The sequence below is a fragment of the Macaca mulatta genome, chromosome 6 (assembly GCF_049350105.2).
Source record: "Macaca mulatta isolate MMU2019108-1 chromosome 6, T2T-MMU8v2.0, whole genome shotgun sequence".
NCBI lineage: Eukaryota > Metazoa > Chordata > Mammalia > Primates > Cercopithecidae > Macaca > Macaca mulatta.
The window spans coordinates 124035679-124052138 of NC_133411.1; the positions used below are offsets into that span (position 1 = coordinate 124035679).

The 16460-nt window shown below is 44.8% G+C and overlaps 1 pseudogene; it reads left to right on the forward strand.

The window, feature by feature from the left end:
* Nucleotides 1-205: 205 nt before the first annotated feature.
* On the forward strand, nucleotides 206-15098 carry LOC144341287 (syncytin-1-like; annotated as a pseudogene).
* The last annotated feature ends 1362 nt before the right edge of the window (nucleotides 15099-16460 follow it).

Here is a 16460-nt window from a genome sequence, read left to right on the forward strand (position 1 = left end):
AACATCCCTCCATGTGAGGTCAAACACCTGAGTTAAATTTTGTAAAGTTTCTATATACCTATTGGGGTCATCAGAAAATTGGCCTAAGTCTCCCCTTATTTGCTTAAGGTCCTGTAATGAGAGGGCAACATAAACCCTCATGGCACCATTTCCATCAGGCATTTCCCGCAGAGGTAAAAAGTGGGGAAAGTGGGTAATACTGGAGATGGTAGAGCTGGAGGAGCTGATGGTATGACTGGAGGGGGTTCTGGATGAGGGGTACTGGAGGGTTGGGACATTCAATAGCTCTCTCAGATTGCTCCTGTGGAATCTGCTTTAGCTCTGGGGAACTATTCCCCGTGGGTTTGCCTACCATGGCTGCTAAGAGAACTAGGTTGATCATGCAAAACTTGTAAAGGTTTGTGTTGTGTTGCAGGACAAAGAAAATCTGTACATAGGAGACCTCAGACCGTTTGCCCTTCTGTCTACAGAAAAGATCTAATTGTTGGATAATATTAAAATCAAGACTCCCCCCAGCAGGCCAGGTTTTTCTGTCCCCAAGAAGGTAAGAAGGCCATGCCCTTGTGTAACAGAATATGAGGTGATTTTTATTCAAAGTCTCAGGGTTAAAGGAGTCCCAGTGCTTCAGAATGCACTCCAGTGGAGTGCATGCTGAAGATGATTTGTTACCCATCTAGAAACAGAAGAGAGAAAAAGGTGTCCCTGAAGTCTTCTTCCTTTCTGTGTGTGACCCAGGGTAGAGAAGAAGACAGTGGGAGTGTCCCCCTTGACTGTTTTTTGACTCCTTGGTTCCTGGCTCCCTGTTAAATGTGTCACCCATGGTTGTAGGAATGACCCTTCAAGCCATGGCAACAGAGATACTAAGCTATTGGGCTAGTCATGCTCACCCAAGTAGCTCTAGTCCTCTGCTTGTGATTTCCCTTTGACTTCCTAGACTTCTGTGACCTGTGTGCCTCCTTGCCACCCCACCCCTCACAAAAAGGATCTTGAGAAAGACTATATAAAAGGCAAGGCTCCTTCAATGGAGGGAATGTGATAGATTGTCTGCTATTATGGCCCATGCTAAAGCATTTACCCTTAGAAAAATGGTTCTGTTTAACTTCTGGACCTTAAAAATCCCCTTACTAATTAAGTACTGTCTTAATCAGAGACAGAATAGGTGTCTTAAAGGGACGTGGGGACCTAATGGCAATTTTCCTGCTAATGGGACAGTATCAGGACTAAAATTTGGCTGCAGAGGACATTTTACTCCTAATTGTTGAAGCCAGAACTTTCGCATTCACAGAAGCAGCATAAAGCCTGGTTTCCAATAGAAAGATGCAAAAAGGAAAAATTGGGAAGCTGCAGTGTACAGCAGAGTACCAGCAATGTGTCTTATAAAGAGGATTTATATTTCCATTAGGTGGCGCTGTTGGCTTAGAAATACCACGTGCTCACCAGAGGACTAGTAGTAAATGACCTCACTATGGGGGAAAGGGAAGACCTCTGTTCCTAGAAGATCGCAGTGGCATTCACCTGAGCTATCTCCCCAGTTATTACAGTATTTCTTGATCTTGCCTAACAGGATTACTTCCCCAGGCTGTAAAAACTCACACATATTCAATACACAGAGAGAATGAGACATAGCAACTACAGATAGAAAAAGAAGGAAAGTTTTGTGACGGAATAGCTGCGGATCCTTTAACAACACCCGGGCAGGCTGTCAGAGGCTGAGTCCAGTCAAGAAGCCTTTGAATAACACCAGGGTGTGCCCCGGCCAGAAATTCTTAGTTACTTCAGGACTCTTCCCAGCCTCACACGATGGCTAAGGTTCCCTGTGAAAAGAAGCTGTTTTGAAGCATGACCAACATTCCCAATGACCCGTGGGTATTTGGGGGTTCTCCATGTTCTCCCCAGAAAGCCTGAAATCCAAGTCTTTAAGAATGACTGTAACACTAAGTGTATCTAGACAGCTGACAGATGCCCATTATTGATTTGGTTTTTTGTCTTGTTTTGAGACAGAGTCTTGCTCTGTCATCCAGGCTGGAGTGCAGTGGCATGATCTTGGCTCACTGTAACCTCCACCCCCTGGGTTCAAGCAATTCTCATGTGTCAGCCTCCCAAGTAGCTGGGACTACAAGTGTGCACCACTATGCCCAGCTAATTTCTTGTGTGTGTATTTTTAGTAGAGTTAGGGTTTCACCATGTTGCCCAGGTTGGTCTTGAACTCTTGAGCTCAGGCAATCTGCCCACCTCAGCCTCCCAAAGTGCTAGGATTACAGGCATGAGCCACTGTGCCTGGTCAATTTGATTTGATTTTAAAATGAAGGCCAAGAGCTTGGAATGAAAGGACAGATTTTGAGTTCACTCCTCTGCTCACCACCCTGATGAATGTTGTACCTTTGCTTCCTGACCAACGCACCATGACATTTAGGATTAGGCCTAAGGAGGTCTGGCAGACACAACTAAGTTACACAGAAGGGTGACCCAGATGCTAAGTTACCAAACTCTTGCACTCTTGCCTCTCCCTTAGTTCTTACCTATGACCTTGTGAGGGATTTCCTAAGATCAGCTGGTGGAGAGAGAAAAACATAAAGCTCTCCCAGTAGAAAGAGCTTTGAGCAGCACATGTAGTCATTAACTGTGGGGGGAGGAAAAAGTGGCCAGAGGTAGAGATATTCAAGAACTCCTGGGAAGTGGTAAACAGCTCTGTTGGCTGGTCAGGGCCTGAAAAGAAAAAGGGAGAAATATTAGAAGATAGGATCAAGGAAGTCTGGAGAAGGAGCACATGTATTGATGTTTGTGATTCAGGTCAGTGCCTACCAGATCATTCATCACAAAGGGGTTACACAGGAAGGCTCATCCTGTGCTGGTAGCCAGCCTCTGTTCTCAGGCACTCCGGTGTTTTCACGGTAAGTTTGTGACTAGAGTAATCACGGTGGCAGGGATGGAAGCTATGCCGAAGCCTGATAGCACAGGCCCTTCTTATCAAAGATACTCTAGTTACCACCACTGCTAAATGTCAATGTCAGAAACCAATATTAGCCAGGTGCAGTGGCTCACATCTGTAACCCCAGCACTTTGGGAGGCCAAGGCAGGAGGATCACTTGATGCTAGGAATTTGAGACCAGCCTGGGAAACATAGTGAGACCCCATTTCTAAAAAAATTAGGCATGGTGTTTCATACCTGTAGTCTCAGCTACTCAGGAGGCTGAGGCAGGAAGATCACTTGAGCCCAGGAGTTCAGGGCTACAGAGAGCTATGATTGTGCCACACTGCACTCTAGCCTGGGCTGTAACAGAGTGAGACTCTGTCTCAAGAATAATCAATTTCTTTAATAAAAATTTTAAAAAGAAACAGACAGGCACAATGGCTCATGCCTGTAATCCCAGCACTTCGGGAGGTCAAGGCAGAAGCATTGCTTGAACCCATGAGTTCAAGACCAGCCTGGGCAACATAGGGAAACCCCATCTCTACAAAAATGTAAAAACTAGTTGGATGTGGTGGCACACTTGTGGTCACAGCTACTGGGAAGCCTGGGAGGTCGAGGCTGCACTGAGTCGTGATTGCATCACTGCTTCACTGCTTTCCAGCCTGGGCAACAGAATAAGACAGGAATGAAGGAAGGGAGGGAGGGAGGGAGGGAGGGAGGGAGGGAAAAGAAACTAATACTGAGGCCTAAATATGGCATTCATTCCCTCAAGGAAGCCAACAAATCACTTGGTGACAAGTTGATTTCCTTACACACTAGAGAAGCAGTGATTCATCTTTACCGGGATGGATGTGTTGTCCAGGTAAGATTTGCCTTCTTTGCCTATACTGCCTATATCAACACGATTATTGGAGGGTTCATATAGTATGTGACTTACCAGTAAGAGATCCTATATAACATCTACTTGGACTAAGGGACCCACTTTATAGCAATGTAACAATGAGCACATGTTCACAGGATCCACTGGTCCTATCATTTACCACTCCACCCAGAAGGTTGCCAATGTGATAGAACATTGGAATGACCTGTTAAAGACACAGCTATGGTTCCAGCTTGTGAATGTCAGCCAGTTGAGGTATAATCCTTCAAGATAAGATATAAACATTGAATCAACAGACATTAAGTAGTTAAAATACATAGGACTCGGAATGAAGGGGTATGAGTAGGAATAACCCCTGATATAGTCTGAATGTTTTTGTCCCCCAAAAACTCCTATGTTGACATCTTAAACCCTAAGTTGATGGTATTAGGAGGTGGGGCCTTTGCAAAGTGATTAGGTCATGAGAGTGGCCCCTTCAGGAATTGGATCAGTGCCCTTATAAAAAAGGCCCAAGAAAGCCAGATCATTTCTTCCAACATGCAAGTTTACAGTAGAAGTTGCAGTCTGCAACCAGAAGAAGGCCTTTGCCAGAACTCAATTATGCTGGTACCCTGATCTCAGACTTCCAGCCCCCAGAACTGTGAGAAATAAATTTCTGTGGTCTGTAAGCCACCCAGTGTGTGGTATTTTGTTATAATAGTCCAAATGGACCAAGATTTGGACCAAACCCAAATGGACAAATCTTCTCACCATCACTTCCAGTGAACCACTTATGTTTTTTGGCATTCCTGTCCTTACAAGTTTAGGTTCTGCAGGATTAGAAATTTTAGTCTATGGGCATGGAATACACACAACAGAGTTCTACTAAACCTAAAGTTACCACTGTTTCCTGATCATCTAGGGATCCTCTAAAGAAGTTAATAGACTAGCAGGCATAACTGATGAGGATTGTGATAAGGAGACATGGTTGCTGCTACATAGTGGGAGCAGGGAGAATGTCAGTGGTTCAGTGGGATGCCCCTTAATGCTTCCATAGCCTTCCAAGTGCAAGATCACCAGGGAGCCAGACTCACCAGGGAAGAAGGTCTGGTCATCCCATTAGGTTAGCAACCTAGACCAGTAGAAGCATTAACCGAAGAGGAGGGGATTCCAGAATGAACATTCTGTGAAGGACAGGATGAATATCCCCACAGCCTGGGAACAACTGCAGCAGCATCCCACCAACCACCCTGCTGTTAGGTCCTTCCATCAGGGGTATGATTAAGGCCATAAATTAATGACAGAGTGAACTTAACATGGGCACATTGATAAGCAATACAAAGGACATAGTGTGAAAGATGCACTCATGCCCTGTGCGTATCCCCTTGACACACCCTGGAGGTCATCTGAAGATAACTCCCTTACTGTCCACTGGCTTCCTGTGCCTCCCAGTCCACGGGCACTCTCCATCCCAGGACTGTGCTTGGCTCACACACGGGGCAGGCTGGAAGTACCAGGGAGTTAATGTCTCAGAGACTGTCAACCAGAGTTGGAGTTGATAATGACCCAGCTTTCTCACCTCTTGATGGGAAATGTTCGGATTATTTTCCACAGTTTCTTAGAGGGATATTAATAAGACTGAGCTCCATTCACCCTCAAAAGTTACCCATTATTAATGCAGCTTCAATGGCTTTCTTCCTTTTCCTGACTCACTTCCCCACTTTCACCCATGGCGTCCTGGGATCACCTTCCTATTCAACTCCTTATACCCAAATCCTTGACTAAAGTCTACTTTGGGGGGAAACCCAGGCTAAGATAAAAAGACAAAGAAAATTATCATATTTTCTAATTAATAGAATAATATGTGGCCAATGAAAATATGTACATAGAAATACAGAAAGACACGTGGATTACAATGTTAACTGAAAAACAATAATTTGTCTATTCTCATTACAACTACAAATAAGTAAAAACAGATCCTTGTGGATGGAAATATACAGGGATGATCATCACTTTGTTGGGGCTGAGGAAAAACATTTTTTAAGGAGGGAGAAATCAGAGTGTTAAAGTGCCCAGGGTTCAAGTGAGATAAGCGTGACATTACTCCCTGTTGTGTTTGGACTTTTGTGCACAGCATTGTTCTCAGCAGTCACAGATCTGCTGGTTGTAGCAAGATCACCACCATCCTGGGTACTGCCAATTCTTTTCCCCAAAGCTGCTCATTTACTCACAAAGGATGGGAAAGCTCAGCTGTCTCTGGCTGTGTCTGTAGAAAGCCTAGATTAGAGAAGCCAGACTAACAATGTGCAATCCTCATAAATTAACCTTGGTTTGGAAGAAAAGCTTGACTTACAGGTTGGGATATTCAGTAGCAAAACCCTGTACCCCACAAACTACAATTAAGTATAACCTGTCTTCTGAGTCTAAGGGGGCATGACTAAGCCACAAGAATGACCTTATATGGCCTCTGGCATTGGAAATGTTCCTTTTTACTGAGAAAAAACAGATTAGCCTATGCCAATGGCCAGACCATAAATGAAAAAGATTTAGTTATTTACCATATAAAAATATAAAGCATTTGGGGGGAAAGTATACTACAAAAAAGAAAGTCAGAGCTGGGTGTGGTGGTGTGCTCCTATAATCCCAGCTATTTGGGATGCTAAGGCAGGAGGATCACTTGAGTCCAGGAGATAAGAGACCAGCCTGGGCAACACAGGGACACCCTCATCTCAAAAAAAGAAAAATTCAAGAGCTAAACAAGAAACTGGGGGGAAAATCTTGCAATAAATATGGTAAAGGGTTAATATCCTTAATAAATAAAAAAAGAAGACAGATGGTGAATAATCTTTATTCATCAACTTCACCAACATATTTGCCCTGAACAGGACTGTCAGCTCTCAGCAGATATCTGGAACTCTACGCTGACTTAGGAGGAAAATTTAAATGCTCTACTGGTAAAAAGAAGTCAGCATTTGTCAGTGGCAGTAGAACTGCTAGAAACTGTAGAGAAATCCAGGAAAAGCATGGTTTCATTTCCATGTTTTTACCCTGAGCAAAACAAGGAAAGGAAAGTGTTATATTGGGGCTGAACTGGCACATTTAAAATATAGAACAACTTAAAACCCTGTGATCTGGGGCTTCCTGAAAGTTAACAAAAATCTAGCAAGCTACAAGGGAAATAAATAATAGGAGAATCATTCAACAACAGCTCTGTCTTTAATAAAGCTAATATTTTGACAATTTTATGAGGTTTGTGTGGTTTTTGTTTTGTGGTAAGCTCAGAAGTAATCACAAAATATAATATGAAAGCATTATTGTAATAAAATAAAAACAACAAAAACAGATTGAACTAAGAGCAAAGGAAATCAATTCAATACCTTGCATTTCTCAAGGACTGATAGCCACACAGAAGGAGATGGCTACCAATACTGTAATTTGAGGGGCCCTAGAAAGGCTCCAGTGGAGATAATTCCTCTCATTTCCTCCACTGAAATTCAGCCTTTGAAATTCAATTCGTTAAGATCTCCAATGCCTTTGGTTTCTTATGCAAATAAGGACAAGGATATCAACCTAAAGTCATTTCCAACTATCACCCTTTGGGGAGGATCTTTTTCAAGGCCCCAGTGGAAAGAGAATTGAGACTAGAAAGTGAGGTGAGAACCCTAAAAAGGGGAAACCTGGGAGGAGGCAAATACACATTTCTAACCATTCTGTTTCTACCAAGGTCAGCATATGTCCCAGGCACACATCACACAGGCATATCTGAAAGGGAGAGAACTGACAAGGAAACCTGCATAGATTCTAGAGCAGGTGCTTGCTAAGGTGTAACCTGCTGGCTTAGAAAGCACTGGCAAAGACACAGGGTTACAGACATCAACTTCTTAGCAGATCTCCTCCCATTCATCGCCTCAGCCTTTGGGGCTTCTTCAGGATTTCACAACTGCACCTGTTGTTGTTGTTTGTTGTTGTTGTTGTTGTTGTTGTTGTTGTTGTTGTTATGGAGTTTCACTCTGTTGCCCAGGGTGGAGTGCAATGGCGCTGGGTCAGCTCCCTGCAACCTACGCCTCACAGGTTAAAGCGATTCTCCTGTCTCAGCCTCCCAAGTAGCCAGGATTACAGGGGCCCACCACCACACCTGGCTAATTTTTGTATTTTTAGTAGGGACAGGGTTTCACTATATTGACCAGGCTGGTCTGGAACTCCTGACCTCAGGTTATCCACCTGCCTCAGCCTCCCAAAGTGCTGGTATTACAGGCTTGAGCCACTGCACCTGGCCACAAATGAACCATTTCAAAGAAGTTTCCCCCAAGATGAATAACTGCCCCAGTGGTGGGCTTCCAACTTCCCTGCAGTCAGTGCCTGCCTTCTCTGTATTTGCATATCTTGCTGGGTTTTAACAAGAAAAAGAGTTGGTCACAGGTGAATTAACAGCTCAGGAAAAGCAAGACTGTTTTTCTGAGAAAATAAAATAAAAAGCTAAAAGCTTGCAAAGTCACCAGATGCTGAATACCTCAGAAAAAGAATTACTTTGTAATACTGCTTTGAAATGAGCTTCCTAAGCAGATGAGGTTCTCCTTCGTTGTAAACCACCTCCCAGCAAACCAGATATTCAGGTCATTCTCCTTACCTTCTGGGGATATCTCCATAGTTTAGAAAGCAAGATCACAATTTTTCTTTTCTTTTCTTTTCTTTTCTGAGACAGGGAGCTCTGTTGCCCAGGCTAGAGAACAGTGGCAGGATCACCACTCACTGCAGCCTCAGGCTCCCAGGGTCAAGCGATTCTTCCACCTCACCCTCCTGAGAAGCTGAGACTACAGGCATGCTAGCTTGCCCAGCTAATTTTTTTTTTAATAGAGATGGGACTCTCCCTATGTTGCCCATGCTGGTCTCAAACTCTTGGACTCAAGAGATCCTCCTATGTCGGCCTCCCGAAGTGCTGAGATTACAGGCATGAGCCCCAATGCCTAGTCATAAGGTCACTAAATTCCAAAGAAATCTAACATTTCTTTAGCACTTACCAATGTCAGGCACGATAAAAGTGACTTTCATGCATTTAATCCTCAACTCACCTCTATTTTGGGTATGAGGATTATTATCCCTGTTTTGCAAATGTAGGAGCCGGTACTTACAGAGCTCAAACCTCTGCCCAAAGTCAGCAACTGGGGCAGAGCCAGACAGCAAAGTAAAAAGAAAAGCCTGCTGACACTACAGCTGGAGCCCTTCCCCTTCTGCACTCTACTCTCAGATTCACAAATATGGGGAAAAAGTGCACCTAAACTCGGCCAAGATCTACAAAGGTCAATTGAACAAAGGAGCTAGAAATACTTGGGCGAGCTTTACTGGGGAAAGTGGAAAGGGAGGTAAGAAGTAGCTCCTCCACTACTTAAATATCATCAGTGCAGTAATTCATGCAGCAAGTACTTATTGAGCTCCTGCTATGTGCTAAACAGTGTTCTGAGCATGGGAGATGGACTAGAAGGGGACAAACCAAACCCTAACCTCATAGAGTTTAGATTGATAATGAAGACATACAACACGGCAGCTGGCAGTGAGAGACAGGACTAGCTGAATTTCCTAGGCCAACTAAGAATCCCTAAGCCTAACTGGGAAGAGGACTGCATCCACATTTAAACATAGCGCTTGCGACTTAGCTTACACTCGATCAATAAGGTAGTAAAGAGAGCTCACTAAAATGCTAATTAGGCTAAAACAGGAGGTAAAGAAATAGCCAATAATCTATCGCCTGAGAGCACAGGGGGAGGAACAATGATTGGGATATAAACCCAGGCATTCTAGCCTGGCAACCCCCTTTGGGTCCCCTCCCATTGTATGGGAGCTCTGTTTTCACTCTATTAAATCTTGCCAACTACACACTCTCTGGTCCATGTTTGTTCCAATTTGAATTGAGCTTTCGCTCACCATCCACCGCTGCTGATTGCCGTCTTTGCAGACGCCGCCACTGACTTCCACCCCTCCCTATCTGGCAGGGTGTCCACTGCACTTCTGATCCAGCAAAGCAGCACCCATTGCCACTCCCAACGAGGCTAGAGGCTTGCCATTCGTCCTGCACTGGCTAAGTGCCTGGGGTTTGTCCTAATCAAGCTGAATAGAGCTAAAACACTCACCGCATGGCCCAAGATTCCATTCCTTGGAATCTGTGAGGCCAAGAACCCCAGGTCAGAGAACAAGAGACTCGCCGCCATCTTGGAAGTGTCCTGCCACCTTCTTTGGAGCTCTAGGAGCAAGGATCCCCCGGTAACATTTTGGTGACCACAAAGGAACTCTCCAAAGTGATGAGTAATACTGGACCACTTTCACTTGCTATTCTTTCTGTCCTTCCTTAGAATGGAGGAAAATACCAGGCACCTGTTGGCCAGTTAAAAAAATGATTAGTGTGGCCCCGAACTTAAAACTTAGGTGTGAGGCTGTCTGGGAAAGGGCTTTCTAACAACTCCCAACCCTTCAGTGTTGGGAGCATTGATCTGCCTGAAACCAGTTTCTGCTTTCAGTTTTCCTGGGGAAGCAGAGGGCCGACTAGAGGCAGAAAGCTGTCATCCAAAACTCCTGGCATTAGCCAGTTGAAATCAATGGTGCAGCCAGAAGTTTCTACTCAACAGTTGCCCATGCGTGTGCTGCTACCTTTCCTTCTGACCCATACCTCCTGGGTCCCAACAACGACTTTCTTGAAAGTGTAGCCCCAAAATTCTCCTTACCTCTGAATCTACTTCCTCCAACCCCTGCCTCCTAGTCTGAAATGCTTCAGACTTTCACTTCCTCTCCCAAGCATTAGAACAAGTTGTATCTCCAAAGGGATCTAGGGAAGCTCGATGCTGCATCCTTAGGCATCTAGGCTATGAACCCAGGGAGTCTTGTCCCTGGTGCCCCTCCCAATTTAGGTATACAGCTCTTGACATGGACAGTTATGTGACACCCATCCCTCACCACCCTTGCCAGGGCCCCAAGTTTGTAAATGGCTAGTAGGATTGCTCTCCCTTTGTGTAGATGCTCTCCTCCCCCATTTTCTACCCAGCTTACCCCCTACTCCCAGCCACACAATACAATCTCCAACCCTTGGCTTCTTGGCCAGGGCCTTGGAACTGACAACCCAGTACTCTAACAACTGGAACTGGGTCTACAACAGCATAATAGATCAAGATGAAAACGAATTGAGTAAATTAAAAGGGAGGCACATATTCCTAAGTGGCAAATGGGGGAAACAAGTGAATGTCCTTCCGCTGTGTTCCTAAAATCCATCTACAAAGAAAAGGGAAGAAGAAAGAGAGAGACAGAGAGGAGAGAGAGAGAGAAAAAGAGGGAGTCAGAGAGAGAGAGAGAGAGAGAGAGAGAGAGACAGAAAGTCGAAGAGAGAAACAAAGAGAGAGATCCCAGTAGTAGCAACTGCTTTGCTAACAGAAGAAAGTAGAAAATTAGTCTTTAGAGGAAACCTCATTGTGAGCACATTTCACAGTTCAGAACTATCCTAAGTCAAAAAAAGAAAAAGGGGGTAGCTTACTAACTCAAAAATCTTAAAGTATAGGGCTATTCTGTTTAAAAAAAAAAAAAAAAAGAAAATTTAACATTAATCACTGAAAATTTCCTTAATCCAGCAGATTTCCTAACAGGAGATTTATATCTTGATTACCATACAAAGGTCCAACCAGACCTAGAAGGAACCCCCTTCAGGACAGAATGATAGATGGTTCCTCCCAGGTGATTGAAACACACACACACACACACACACACACACACACACACACACACACACACACACACAAAATGGGCATTCAGTAATTGAGGGAAACTCTTGTAGAAGCAGAGTTAGGAAAACTGCCTAACAATTGGTCTGCTCAAACATGAGAGATGTTTGCACTCAGCCAATCCTTAAAGTACTTACAGAATCAAAAAAACTATCTCAATTCTGACTCAAAAGGTTACCCACACCCTCTCTGAAATGAATTTGCATAAGAACTGTTGTTTGTGGGAATGCATCTTGATGGGGCAACTGGGTTGTTATGAAATATTCAGGAACCCAGCCCAGCTCTAGAACTCACCCCTAAGCACAAAACAACATTGGGCAGGCTGGTAAAGGACCACTAGAATCCAGCAGTCTGGACCCCTTTCTTTGTGGTCAAGAAAGGTGGGAAAAGTGGTGCAGGACTGCTACATCAGTGAGTGTAAACTAATCTGATAAGCAGAGGTCCACGGGTGGTTACACATGCTGAAAAGAAATAAGCATTAGGACCATAGAGGATGCTCTAGGACTAATGCTCATCAGAAAATGACTAGGGGTGCTATCATCCCTATGTTCTTTTTCAGATGGGGAATGTTCCCCCCAAGGCAAAAACGCCCCTAAGATGTATTCTGGAGAACTGAGACCAATTTGACCCACAGATGCTAAGAAAGAAATGACTTATATTCTTCTGCAGTACCGCCTGGCCACAATATCCTCTTCAAGGGGGGAGAAATCGGGCCTTCTGAGGGAAGTATAAATTATAACACCATCTTACATCTAGAACCCTTTTGTAGAAAAGAAGGCAAATGGAGTGAAGTGCCGTATGTACAAACTTTCTTTTCATTAAGAGGACAACTCACAGTTATGTTAAAAGTGTGATTTATGCCCTACAGGAAGCCCTCAGAGTCTACCTTCCTACCCCAGCATCCCCCAACTCCTTCCCCAACTAATAAGGACCCCCCTTCAACCCAAATAGTCCAAAAGGAGATAGACAAAGGCATAAACAATGAGCCAAAGACTGCCAATATTCCCTGATTATGCCACCTCCAAGTGGTGGGAGGAGGAGAATTTGGCCCAGCCAGAGTGCATGTACCTTTTTCTCTCTCAGACTTGAAGCAAATTAAAATAGATCTAGGTAAATTCTCATATAACCCTGATGGCGATATTGATGTTTTTCAATGGCTATATTGATGTTTTACAAGGACACTTTAAAAAAGATTGTCCAAATAGAAATAAGCTGCCCCCTCATCCATGCCCCTTACGTCAAGGGAATCACTGGAAGTCCCACTGTCCCAGGGGACAAAGGTCCTCTGAGTCTGAAGCCACTAACCTAGTGATCCAGCAGCAGGACTGAGGGTGCTTGGGGCAAGCACCAGCCCATGCCATTGCCCTCACAGAGCCCCGGGTATGCTTGACCATTGAGGGCCAGGAGGTTAACTGTCTCCTGGACACTGGCCCAGCCTTCTCAGTCTTACTCTCCTGTCCCAGACAACTGTCCTCCAGATCTGTCACTATCTGAGGGGTCCTAGGACAGCCAGTCACTAGATACTTCTCCCAGCCACTAAGTTGTGACTGGGAAACTTTACTGTTTCCACCTGCTTTTCTAATTATGCCTGAAAGCCCCACTCCTTTGTTAGGGAGAGACATTCTAGCAAAAGCAGGAACCATAATACACTTGAACATAGGAGAAGGAACACCCATTTGTTGCCCCCTGCTTGAGGAAGGAATTAAGTCTGGGCAACAGAAGGACAATATGGACAAGCAAAGAATGCCCATCTTGTTCAAGTTAAACTAAAGAATTCTGCCTCTTTTCCCCACCAAAGGCAGTACCCCCTTAGACCGAGGCCCAGCAAGGACTCCAAAAGATTGTTAAGGACCTAAAAGCCCAAGGCCTAGTGGAACCATGCAATAGTCTCTGCAATACTCCAATTTTAGGAGGACAGAAACCCAACAGACAGTGGAGGTTAGTGCGAGATCTCAGGATTATCAGTGAGGCCATTGTCCCTCTATACCCAGCTGTACCTAACCCTTATATTCTGCTTCCCCAAATACCAGAGGAAGCAGAGTGGTTTACAGTCCTGGACCTTAAGGATGCCTTTTTCTGCATCCCTGTACATCCTGACTCTCAATTCTTGTTTGCTTTTGAAGATCCTTCAAACCCAACATCTCAACTCACCAGGACCATTTTACTCCAAGGGCTCAGGGATAGCCCCCATCTATTTGGCCAGGCATTAGCCCAAGATTTGAACCAGTTCTTATACCTGGACGCTATTGTCCTTCAGTACATGAATGGTTTACTTTTAGCTGCCCATTCAGAAACCTTGTGCCATCAAACCACCCACGTGCTCTTAAACTTTCTCGCCACCTTTGGCTACAAGGTTTCCAAACCAAAGGCTCAGCTCTGCTCACAGCAGGTTAAATACTTAGGGCTAAAATTATCCAAAGGCACGAAGGCCCTCAGTGAGGAACTTATCCAGCCTACACTGGCTTATCCTCATCCCAAAACCATACTAACTGTTGGATGTGTCTCCCCCTGCACTTCAGGCCATACATATCAATCCCTGTACCTGAACAATGGAACAACTTCAGCACAGAAATAAACACAGCTTCCATTTTCGTAGGATTTGTTGTTTCCAATCTGGAGATTACCCATACCTCAAACCTCACCTGTGTAATTTTATTAATAATATAGAAACAACCAACTCCCAATGCATCAGTTGGGTAACTCCTCCCACAGGAATGGTCTGCCTACCCTCAGGAATAATTTTTTGTTTGTAGTACCTCAGCCTATCATTGTTTAAATGGCTCTTCAGAATCTATGTGCTTCCTCTCATTCTTAGTGCCCCCATGACGATCTACACTGAACAACATTTATACAATTATGTCATACCTAAGCCCCACAACAAAAGAGTACCCATTCTTCTTTCTGTTATTGGAGCAGGAGTGCTAGGCAGACTAGACACTGGCATTGGCAGCATTGGCAGTATCACAACCTCTACTCAGTTCTACTATAAACTATTTCAAGAACTAAATAGTGACATGGAATGGGTCACCGACTCACTGATCACCTTGTAAGAATAACTTAACTCCCTAGCAGCAGAAGTCCTTCAAAATCGAAGAGCTTTAGACTTGCTAATGGCCAAAAGAGGGGAAACCTGTTTATTTTTAGGGGAAGAATGCTGTTATTATGTTAATCAATCTGGAATTGTCACTGAGAAACTTAAAGAAATTAAAGATCGAATACAATGTAGAGCAGAGGAGCTTCAAAATACTGGACCCTGAGGCCTCCTCAGCCAATGGATGTCCTGGATTCTCCCCTTCTTAGGGCCTTTAGCAGCTATAAGATTGCTGCTTCACTTTGGACCCTGCATCTTTAACGTCCTTGTTAAGTTTGTCTCTTCCAGAATCGAAGCTGTAAAGCTACAAATGGTTCTTCAAATGGAACCCCAGATGAGTCCCTGACTAAAATCTACCGCGGACCCCTGGACCGGCCTGCTAGCCCATGCTGTGATGTTGATGACATCAAAGGCACCCCTCCCAAGGAAATCTCAACTGCACGACCCCTACTAAGCCCCATTTCAGCAGGAAGCATTTAGAGCGGTCGTCAGCCAACCTCCCCAGCAGCACTTGGGTTTTCCTGTTGAGAGGGAGAACTGAGAGACAAGACTAGCTGGATTTCCTAGGCCAACTAAGAATCCCTAAGCCTAGCTGGGAAGGTGACCGCATCCACATTTAAACATGGGTCTTGCAACTTAGCTCACACCCAACCAATAAGGTAGTAAAGAGAGCTCACTAAAATGCTAATTAGGCTAAAACAGGAGGTAAAGAAATAGCCAATCATCTATTGTCTGAGAGTGCAGGGGGAGGGACAATGATCAGGATATAAACCCAGGCATTCTAGCTGGCAATGGCAACCCCTTTTGGGTCCCCTCCTGCTGTATGGGAGCTCTGTTTTCACACTATTAAATCTTGCAACTGCACACTCTCTGGTCCGTGTTTGTTCCAGTTTGAACTGAGCTTTCGCTCGTCATCCACTGCTGCTGATTGCCGTTGTTGCAGATGCCGCCACTGACTTCCACCCCTCCAGATATGGCAGGGTGTCCACTGCACTTCTGATCCAGCGAAGTGGCACCCATTGCCACTCCCAATCAGGCTAGAGGCTTGCCATTGTTCCTGCATGGGCTAAGTGCCCGGGGTTCATCCTAATCAAGCTGAATAGAGCTATAACACTCACCACATGGCCCAAGATTCCATTCCTTCGAACCATTGAGGCCAAGAACCCCAGGTCAGAGGACAAGAGGCTTGCCACCATCTTGGAAGCAGTCTGCCACCATCTTGGGAGCTCTAAGAACAAGGACCCCCGGTAACAGAAGCATGGGCTATGAAGAAAAACAAGGAAAAGTGGTGTGATTTTGGAAAGGGTGACCAGGGAAAGCCTCTCCAAACAGATGACACTTGAGCAAGAGCCCTACCTGAAGCAAAGGATTCAGTCATTCACAGGGCTGAAGGAAGTGTTTAGGCTGAGGCGCCATAAGTGCAAAAACTCTGAGGAGTTGATCGGACCTGTTCCAGGAACAGCCAGGCCAGTAAGCCTGGAGTTCCATGAGTGAGGAAGACTGGTAGGAGAGGAGGCCAGAGAACCAGCTATGGGACAGGTAATATGGACTGTGCTTCTCAAAATTTAGCCTGTCTCGGTCTCACTAGCATACACTGTGTGTGAAAACTCATTTTGCTGGCTACCCCCAGAGTTTCTGCCTCAATAGGTGGGGCCTGGGAATTTGCATTTCTAACAAGTTCCCAAGTGATACTGATCCTGCTGGCCTGGGGACCACACTATGGGAGCTTTCCAAGTCCTGATAAGACTTTGAATTTTGTTCTAAATGTGACTGGAAGCATTGGCAGATTCTGAGCAGAGGATTAAGAAAAATTATAATGGGGCAAGGGTAGAAACATGGAAC